Source organism: Emydura macquarii, unplaced genomic scaffold (genome assembly GCF_026122565.2).
Source record: "Emydura macquarii macquarii isolate MOO-44397 ecotype Brisbane River unplaced genomic scaffold, CSIRO-AGI_Emac_v2 contig_3692, whole genome shotgun sequence".
NCBI lineage: Eukaryota > Metazoa > Chordata > Testudines > Chelidae > Emydura > Emydura macquarii.
The window spans coordinates 9,998,597-10,009,479 of NW_027133829.1; positions in this window are offsets into that span (position 1 = coordinate 9,998,597).

Genomic DNA, 10,883 nt, shown 5'->3' on the forward strand with positions numbered 1-10,883 from the left:
TATAGGGCAAGTCCTTCTGTGCACGTGTGTTGGTGAGCGAGTGTTGCACGGGGGTTTGTCACCATGGAACTGAGCTGCGGAACTTGGATACGGATCTACACCCCAACGATCAGCGGTGCTTGGATCCAGGACATAGTCCCCATAGCGGAACAGCCCCCGCGTTCCACCCCAGAAGCGGCTGCAGAGTGACACGGCCCGTGAAGTGCCCTGGGACGGAAAGCACCATAGAAACACCAGCTGCTCCTCCTTCCCCACTGTGGCACTGGCTCCAGTCCTATCACAGCTGTGCTCTTCCCTTTTCACACGGCCGAGCGGCCTCAGGGCCCATCTCACCCCACAAGAGCAGTGACCGTCAGGATGCTGGCGCACCGTGGCTGCTCCCCCTGGGGTGTTCGAACCGGGCTCGGGTCAGGGGATTAGCTCTGGCTCCGCACCCCCCGGCCCATCCTTCTGGAACCTTGGCTCCTGCTTTCCCCTTTCCCCACTATAGCAGGGACATAGCTAGCCTGGTTTCAGGCCTGTCTGCCGCCTCAGTTTCCCCTCCAATGGGTCCCTGTTCTCCCAGCACAGTCAGTCCCTGGGAGGATGTAGCCCTCTGGGTAACATACACACATCCTCCCCTGCCAGCATTTCAATCAAACTCAGCCCAACTCAGATCTCCACCCCCCACTCCCCAGATTTGCAGGGCCCAGCCCCTTCTCTCCAGGCTGTCCCCCTGGGCTTACCTGCCAGCTCCAATCACCCCCTTCATCCCGCCCCCCATGTTGGCACCTCGGCGGGAAGCCCCCCTACTTTCTATGGGCTCTGACCCCTGCTGCCTTAAACAATTGGCTGCCTGCCCTGTAATAAGGCTGCTCTCCCTTCCCAAGACCACTTGCCCCCCAGGTTGGCTCACCCTTGAATCTCCCCCCGACTGGGCCCATGTGCCCCTTATTGTGCCCAAGAGGCTTGGTTCTAGCCCCAGGACCCTGCTCTCTTCCCCTGACCGGGCGTGGCCGGGCTAAACCAGGCCGAGGGGCAGCTGAGCGCCAACCCCCGTCTTTGGCCGTTTGGGGGCTGTATGAGTGGCTGGCGAGAGTCCTGCTGGGGGGGCGCTGGGCAGCTACGTGAATTTTCCAGCATGGGGCATTGCTGCTACGGAGCCGGACCTGCAGCAACGCCCGGGCACGTGATCCCAAATGGCCTTGTTTTTATAATGGGCAGAACCAAAGTCCCGAGATCCAAATGGCCTCAGAGCGCGGGCTGCCTGGGATCTGGCTCCACGCTCATCTCGGCTTGACACGGTCTATGAAAGGCAGCGGCCTGTCAGCACTAGTGGCCTGGACTGCGGGAACTGGTGGGAGACATACCCGAGGAATACAGCACACTGTGCAATCTGCTGAGTAGCAGATTAGGCATGGAGACATACACCCCCGCCTTCTGAGCCCGGCCCCACCAGAGTCCCCAGGCAGCCTCAGGCCAGTCACGGCACTGCTCCGTGCCTCGGTTTCCATCATTGACATATGCTGGGGTTGGGAGGATGAAATAATTAGGAACTTTTTGCCCCGGAGCGGGGGCATCAGGAAGGTCCTTCCCGGCCTCAGCTGACGTCCTGGTTGCACAAGGGTCTCATTCTTTGCTTGAGACTCGCAATGCTGTTTTTCTCCAGCCTGATCCAGCAGGGTGTTCCACAGGCTATATCCTAGGGCACGGACATTGCTGCGTGCCTCCCCATCATGCAGGGTCCCATGTCACCTCAAAATCCCTGGGCACGCGGCGCCTTCAGCCTGATCTCCCTCTGAGGGAGTGGGGGGGAGGCTTGTTTGATCTGGAAACCTGAAGGAAAATTCGGGGTGGGACGGGGCGGGAACCGGCGGCAAAATGAAACGGAGAGCTGGACCGAGCGGCACCGTGCAGCTTCCAAAGCTGGGCAGCTTCCAAAGCTGGGCACAGTCCCCCCCCCCACTGATTAGCTCCCTCCTGGCAGAGGCAGATCCAACCCGTGACCCCAGGGGAATCTCTGAACTCACCCCTTATCTCTGCCCCTTGCCTCCCCGCTCCTCCTCCTGCAGAGCGCAGGGTTCCCTAGCAGAGGGCGCCCTGCACCCAGACAACTCAGGATCCAGGGCATCCCCTGTCCTGGCTGGCGTGTGCTGCCGGGCTGTTACCTGCTGTGGCACTGGCCCCAGGTGCAGGCCAGCCGGGGGGTGTGTGCTGAGGCTGGTGGGTTTGGGGCTGGGTGGTAGGACCGGTGGGGCACCAAACTCAGCACCGCGGGGTCTGTGCCCGTCACCGCGGGGTCTGGGCCCTGCCCGTCGGACTGCAGGGGCCATACGGCGCCCGTCGCTGCGGGTTCATGTGTCCCCCCCGCCTCCTTTTCTCTCCAGTCAGCACGTGTCAGAGCTGAGGGGACAGGAGAAGACAGCTCCCCAGGACCCCCCAGATCTAATCTGCGTGTTGGAAAGTCATTACATTAGCGGGGAAAGGCAGGAACCCTCTTCTCCCCCGGGCCTGTTCGGTTTGGGTCCTGGGCGCCTGCTGGGAATGAAACCCAGCACTGTCCCTGGCTTTTTTACGGACGTGGAACCAGCAGCAGCCCTTACACCACAAGTCCCGAGGGCAGGAGCCCGTGTGCCCTGCAGACCACATCCTTCCTGCACCATGTGGAGACTCCCTCGCATGTGCCCCCGCTGAATGCAGCGACGGCAGGTGATTTCTGACCCGTTACCCCCCCAGCGCCAGAGTTCTTCTGCATCCTCTTTTGCAGAACAGCTTCCGAAAGGGTTTCGCTTCCAGATGGATCCGAATCAGCACGGGCAGGTCCAACACCTCGGCATGCCCCCTACAAACTGAGCGTCGTGGCGCGGCCCGTCCCCTGGTGCCCAGCTGTGGCAGGCGAAGACGCCTGGGCTGAGCCAGGGGGACGGGAAAACGTCTACGGGGTCAGTGTGTAGCTGCAGCTCCGACAAGCTCTTTTCACCCCAGCTCCTTCTCCAAAGCAGCTCGGCCTCCTGCCTGTCCAAAAGTCGGGTCCAGTGGTTTGAACGGAGAAGGGGGGTTCTGGTGGGGAGGGGACTGAGGAGTTAGATTGGGGCTTCGTTTCTTCCAGCCCCTGCAGAAGCCTGGTCCCCTCCCTGCCGACATCCGGCCTGCAGCAGCACTGGGGTGAGGGCAGGGTAATTCCCCGTTGGGGCAGCGGCGCAACAGGATGGCATCAAGAGTCGCGTCGCAGGTCACGGGTGCCTGGAATGGACGTGGGGCTCCATATTTCCCTGCCAGGTTGTGCCCCAGGAATGTGGAAGGGGGATGTCCTGTGTCCAGTTTAGGGCCCCCCACTGCAGAAAGGATGTGGACAAATTGGAGAGAGTCCGGCGGAGGGCAACGAAAATGATGAGGGGGCTGGAGCACAGGACTTATGAGGAGAGGCTGAGGGAACTGGGCTTGGTTAGTCTGCAGAAGAGAAGAATGAGGGGGGGTTTGATAGCAGCCTTTAACTACCTGAAAGGGGGTTCCAGGGAGGATGGAGCTAGGCTGTTCTCAGTGGTGGCAGAGCACCCCACACCTCTATGGGACACGCTTCTCCCGTCTGGCCAGGATGGGGCCGGTTCAAAGAGAGGGGGAATCGCAGAGCCAGTCTGTGCCCTGTATCTGGCCGGGCAGACGGGCTGCACCCCTCTCTGCAGAGCAGGTTCCAGTTCATGCTGGGCTTGCTCTGCCAGTGCGCTAGAAGCGTGGCTAGGATGTCCGGGGTCACGCGATGGCCTCTCGGGCTGGAGGCTGGGGTCTGCTTGTGGGGGGGCGTGCTCACCCCTCCTTTGCCCCGGCCCTGAGCTGAGATTTTTCAAGCCCACGTCCCCACACAGCACTGGGTGCTCATGGCACGCCGGGGGCACAGTCCCTGCCGGGAAATGAGGCAGCAGAGTCCACCAAAGCAACGAAGGCTGGGTGTGGGGGGGAAGGGGAGACGCTCTTCTCACTCGACCCAGACTGGGGAGATGGGGCTGGGAGCAAACGCCAGTGCCAGGCGAATGACGGATAGGTTCAATAAATCACGGCCCCTCCCCCCGCAACCGCCGCCTCCTCATTCATCTTGGGGCTAATGCGTGTCATAACGGGGGCCTAATGAAAAAATAATGAGCAGCCAGGCAGCGAGATGGACAGGCGAGGTCACCGCGGGCCGCACCCCCTCTTGGGTGACGTGGCCCACTGGTCGGAAAAGCAGCCGTCGCCATCGGGTGGCTTTAGTCATCGCGTTCCGGCCTCCCCCCGGCGCGGCCTTGCCTCGTGTTTTGCAAGTGTCTTCGGCCCCTGGATAAAAATTTCATTAACCACTTAAACTATCAGCCCAGCGAGCTGTAAAGCAATAGCTATTAATGACTGGATTCAGTGCATTGCAATGGAGATGGTGTCCTCTGGGCACGGGTAATATAAATGCCTCGTTTGTCTGCTTTCCTTTTAGAGTCTCTCTCCTCCTGCCCTCTCGGAAAGGCAGGCGCTCGGAGATGGTTAGGGCAGGCTCCGGCCCTAGCGGAGACACGGGAGCGGTTGCATGTCTGGAATTCATCCCCTGCGCTCAATAAGCTGTGAGGTTCACAGCCAGGAGGGTTACCGTTCGCCCGGGTTTTCCCGGGCATGAGCTTTTCCTTTTGGTCCGCCGCTCTCAGGCCGGGTAGAGTTTTGAAACATGGACCAATGTCCGTGATTTGGTATTGCCGCCCTCACTTGGGTGCTGCCTGCTGAGCTGCTGTGACCCTTTCCTCCTTCAGCCCGCCTTCCCCCGAAAGCGTTTGCTGTTTGGGAACTTGATAGATGGTAACCGTAAGGGGGCCAGAGATCCGAGCTGCCCTGGAGTCTGGAAAAGAACAGAGGCGGATCGAGCAGGCGTGAGCATGAGTTTTCTGACGGACGTGAACCAGAAACCCAAATCCAAAGACCCTTGAACTTTGGGACAGTTCAGACTTGAATCTCCAGGCCCAAACTGGAGATCCCTTTCGGAGGCAAAGCATGCAGGGAATAATGGGCCATTCCTTGCCAGTGGACGAGGCGATCTGAGGAGCGTTGTTCCCGTCAGCTGGTGTTAGCATAATTGGTCCTGGCCTTTCCTGAACACCTCTGTACCTGAAAGACGGGCGGCATTCAAAGAGCAATAACAATGATTAAGGGGCCGGAGGGGTTGATTTATGAGCAAAGACCTGCATGTGTCTAGCTGGGCTACGTGAGCAGGAAGGGGGATGGGGACATGATGGCCAGCTACAGCAGAATATCTGGATGGTTGTAAACGCCAAGGAAGGTGGTATGAAGGGCGGTCACTTGGAGTCATGGGATGAAATTAAGGAAGGTGGGAGGACATGTTGACGTGCAGTATGTGAGTTGCCACTAGATGGCTCCCTGGGTTGCATCGCGTGCCAGACAGGGTGTGGATGCTGGTAAACGAAAGACACAAAGGTAGAACTTGAGCTGTGTGGAAGCTTGTTTGCTGTATTGCCAGGCCTAGGCCTTCAGAAATCATGAGTTGGGTCCAAAAATCATGAGAGTACCTTAAAAATCATGAGATTAAAAATAAATCACTATTGGCCTCTTTATTTGCCTCTCGCTTTCGGAAGTGTTAGGTTGCACTTGGGCCACGTTTCCCAGATTTTTTTGGTGACTACGAGACCAGAAACGTACTTTTTAAAAAATGAAAGCTGAGATTCTCATTTAATCACAGGACTCCAGGAGCTGGGGTTTTAAGAAACACATCAACGGGAGCGGCCAATACTATGTTTATGTCTGTTGTGGCTGCTGGTTCTTTGTAATGAACACCTCGTGTTTAAGGTCTGTGGCTCTGCACATTATAACAGAAGGGGAAAACGTGGCTGAATACTGACTCCAGCCCAGCCCAGCCCCTGCAAATTCTCCTGCTCTCTAGATCTCACTCAGACCTCTTTAGCTGCTGCTCCTATTCCCCAACCCGACCTCAGACTAAGCTTCACTCCTCTCTGGCCAGGCTGGTCAAATACCGGCCATGTGGTAACCCTAACTTAATCCCAACCCAAATCGCCTTCTCCCCACTCCCAGCCAGACCCTGATCCGGTTCTGCCCGTCCCCGGGGCTGCAGTCTCAGGAGCGAAGGAGCTGGGGGATGTTGTGGGAGGTGGGCCGACGCTCATCCCTCACGGCACAAGGCAGCATCAGGGGTGGCTGGGACCGTAATTACCCGTAATCAGACGAAATAAGCAAAGGCTTAATGCACCAGAGCAGCTGGGACGCCACTCGCCATGGGGCTTGTTTGACATCACATCCAGAGCAGCCGGGTAGCAAGGCAGGTGAAGCGACAGGGAGTGGGTGGGGTGGGACGCGACGGGTGTGTGCATGCGTGTGCATGTGTGTGTGTGTGTGTAGCCCCTCTCCCCAGTAAGAGGCCTGGCTGGCCCTCAAGCCGCATTCCAGCGGTCCTGTGATTCGCTGATTTCGCTGCGGCGGGAAGACAGCCACCACCCTCGAAGGCAGGGCCCCCACATGGGGGGAAAAAAGGATACAATTTACCGGGGCCCGGAGGCCCTGGGGGGGCCCGGCCCAGGCTGCAACCCCCATGGGTATGTGTGTGGGAGGGGGCCCACGTTACAAGTTTGTACTGGGCCCGAAAAAATGATGCTTCGGCCCTGCTCGAAGGAGCCCTCATTGCAGAAAGTTCGCCCCACGCGTGTGCGTGCGCCGCCTTTGTTCAGACGGACAGCCGTCCGAGCCAGGCTGGGAACAGACTCATGGGACAGGGGTGGGCGACCATCACCCAGATGGGGAGTCCGAGGTGCTGAAATTCATCCATCCAAGCTCTGTGGCACGTGTGGAGGTGCCAGGCCTGCGCAGGCACAAACCAGGGGCGGGCTGGGGCGAGAGATGACCCAGGAGGTGGCTGTGTTTGACGGGACCATTGGCGACAAGGAGCCGCTCAGGCAGCCCTGATGCTGGCGTCTTTCACCGTCTGCTGCCTGGGAGATCCACTGCAATTCAGCCTCCCCGCCCCGGGAGGCTGCTAAATATCACCCTCGCCTTCTCCCGGGTGGGGAAACAGAGAGGATGTGACTTGCCCCAGGCTAAAAAGCGAGTCGGTGGCGGAGCTGAGCCTGACCCCCACGGATCCTGACTGCCAGGCTAGTTCCCTAACCGCCCAGCCATGCTTCCTCGTGAACGGCCAGCTCCAAAGCCTCCACAGATCAACAGGAGTCGTGGCAATGGACTTTGGCTTAGCCTGCTCCTTTTCTCCTTGATGTCAATGCCAAAACTTCCCTTGACTTCAGTGGGGACAGGATCGGGGCCAGAGCAGAGAGAGGGACAGGTCCTGTTCGACTCCCGGCCCCCCGGCTCGCCCGCCCCCGCCTCCACCGTGGCATATTGCACATCTCGATGACGTGCCATCAATCGGTGGCTGATAAATAATGCAGGAGCCGGCTGCGCAATAAGGCTTGTCAATTGCTATCCCGCGCTCATAAATTAAAGATGAAAAGGTACAAAGCTCTTGCCAGAAAAATGAAGACAGATTTTTAATAGCGTGCTGAGCTGCAGGGAGAGGGAGCGCGGGGGGAAAAGGAATTACATTTTTATTACGTGTTTTATTATGCTGTAATTGACCAGGATTAGCTGAGACTACAACGGGTTCCGAACGCAGCGCAAGGTGAAAAACAAAAGTAAAAGATTGCACGCACGTGCACACTGGCCCCCTGGTCTGCTGGGCGGCAGGGCCACGGTGTGGTGTGGGGCGGGGCGAGGCAGCGCCGCCTGACTGGCGCAGGCAAACTCTCCGCCAACTTGTGAGGGAGGGACGGAGCCAACACTGCAAGGTGGAGATGGGGTGGGACACAGTAGGGGCCAGCAGAGAGAGACAGTGGGTGTGTATGGGGATAGATAGACAGACAGACAGACGGGGTGTATGGGGATAGATAGATAGATGGATAGATAGATAGATAGATAGACAGACAAACAGACAAGATGTGTGGGGATAGATGGATAGATAGACAGACAGACAGACAGACGGGGTGTATGGGGATAGATAGACAGACAGACAGACAAACAGATAAGATGTGTGGGGATAGATGGATAGATACATAGACAGACAAACAGACAAGATGTGTGGGGATAGATGGATAGATAGATAGACAGACAGACAGACGGGGTGTATGGGGATAGATAGACAGACAGACAGACAGACGGGGTGTATGGGGATGGATAGATAGATAGACAGACAGACGAGATGAATGGGGATAGATGGATAGATAGATAGATAGCCCAGACGCCTTGTGTGTTGGGAGCTCTGACCAAACGTCTGAGTCCCGGGGTGCAGGGGTGCCCCAGTGTCTCCCGGGCTGGCCGTCAGGCTAACTGGAAGAGCTGCTGGAAGCAGAGCGAGGGTTTCCGAGGGAGCCGGCCAGCACGCTGCAGAAACCAGGCCCGTCTGTGCTTTGGGGCGAGCGCTGCATTTCGCCAGCCCGCTCTGCGTGGGGACGCCACACCGCCCCCGGTTGTCTGCCCTCCGCCTTCCACCGTGTGGGTGTTGTTTTGGGCGAGGCAGATGGATCTTTAATCCACTGATCCCACGGGGGTGGGGGGTGCTCTGTCTGGGCCCCACTTTGCCACAGGACGCTCGAGCATGTGATCCTGCGCGGGCACCGAGAGTCTGGACACCGGATCCACACCCGCAAGGGACCGTGTGCAAACCGCGAGGAAAGGGAGACATCGAGCTGGCGTTGGGTTGGATGGTGCAGTTCTTCCGTCACCCACAGAGCGGGCAGGGGCAGGGCAAGCGTCCCCTGGTGACCCTGCCACCGCTCCACCTTGGGCCTCTTGGCTGAGACTGACGCAGCTCCACGGGGTCTGTGCTAGACCCCGGCTTTTAACCAGTCCCTTGGAGTTACCCCTGCCCAGGTTCAGACCCCCCCAGGGGTCCCCCTCCTCCTTAAGGGGAGGCTACATGGCCTCCGTGCCCGGGGATGCCTGCTAGCCATGGTCAGCTCTACCCAGCGAGCCCTGCTAGACGGGACCCTGGGTCAGAGACTTGTCCATCCGTCCAGGGTCAAGGCACCTCTGCAGGACCAGCGGGCAGGGCAGGGCAGGGCAGGGCAGGGCAGGGCAGCCTTTCCAAAGCCCTTACGTTGGCAGGGAGAAGCAAGGGTGAAGACAGCGTTCAGGCTGGGCACCATCAGGGCACCATCAGGGCGCCCCTCCTGCCGCCCAGCAGCCGCGCAATCCACTTGGCCTCTCCCGCCCTCCCTTTGTTTCTTGTTCCAGGTGCGGGTGTCCTAGATCTCTGAGTTCAGCTCACACCCCAGCCCCCTGGCATCTTTTCCCTTTGTTCCCTGGCTTGGGCCTTTCCCTGCAGAGGTCGGGGGGGGGGATCTGCTCCTTCTTGGCTTCATGTTCTAGCCAACTGGGATTCCCGCGGTCTCTCCGGATCCTCCATTACTCCGGGTCAGTTTCAGACCCGATGACCCGGGTCTGCCGCCCCAGGCAGGTAGGTGAGGTGCATGCACACGCACACACACACACACACACACGCACACACTTGTGTGTCACCTGTTCCGCCCCAGGAGCAGATTTTTTTTTTAACCCTTCTGCACCCGCTGGCCAGCCAGCCCTAGGCAGGAAGTCACTGCTGTGCGCCTGAACCGTAAAAACGCAGCCGACTGTTCCCCCTTGGAGACGGAGCTGCCCAGCCGGGACGCTGACTGGAGCCCGCTATGAGGGTGGTTTGGAAGCAGCGGGACCCACTCGTCTGTCAGGATCTACCCGGCGGTTGCCCAACGACAGTCGTTTTTCTCAGCGTGGCCTGGCAGCCCGGAAGGGAAAAGCGCCGTCGAGCATCACCACCCCCGGACCACCCCATGTACCGATCCCACAGGCCCTTCTGTGGCGAGGGCCCCCCCGCCGTGCCTGGGCTGAGATGGGACAAGCAGAAATGGCGGTTCAGAATCTGCCTGGCTGCCCAGGGGACGTCAGCCAGGGCTAGGCCCAGTTCTCGGGATCCGCCGAGCCTTTTTTCACATGCTCTTGATCTTTCCGCATCTTCGACCTAGTTTCTTTCAGACTAATTTCCTTCTTACTCGCTGCTCGTTAGTCAGTGACCCTTCGAAACGTCGAACTGAAACATGCTGCCCTTCTGAACGGCAATTTTCACCTTCCTTCCCACACTGGTTTGTTATTGCAGGGTGCTCTGGTGTGCTGGGTTCGTTATTGTAGGGTTGTTCTGGCGTGCTGGGTTTGTTATTGTAGGGTTGCTCTGGAGTGTTGGGTTTGTTATTGTAGGGTTGCTCTGGCGTGCTTGGGTTTGTTATTGTAGGGTTGCTCTGGCGTGCTTGGGTTTGTTATTGTAGGGTTGCTCATGTTCCAGTTACTGATTTCTTTTATACCAAAACAGCATCAAAGCGTTTATTTTGGAGAGAAAAGAAGCCAAACCTACCCAGCGAATCCCAGCGACAGGAATTGGGGGTGGGAGAGACACTGGATTCCCAGGCCTGACAAACCCAGGTTACCTCCACCTGGCTGACCCGGATTTCGCCATTTGTCAGCCCAGCTGCGCCGTGGCATTGGGGGCGGGGGAGGGGGGGTGGCCTCAGCTCCTCGTCTGTGCTAGGGAACTGCCCCACTGGCAAAGCTGAAGCGTGAGCGCCCGGCACCGCCCCGCTCGGCGGGAAGAATCCTGCTCGGGACTCTTGCCCTTTGCTTTTGCCACCCATGAGTGCCCTGCTAACCTGATCTGGCTGCCGGACCTGCTGGGTAGCCAGCCCAGGTCGCCTAGCCCGGCTCCTTTGGCAACCTTGCCTACCCATCAAACTCCCGGGATCCCCTGGGAATTTCCCAGAATTCCCTCTCCTACCTCCAGACAGGTACACCCACGAGGCAGCAGCTCGAACCAGCCTTTCCTGCTCTCCCCA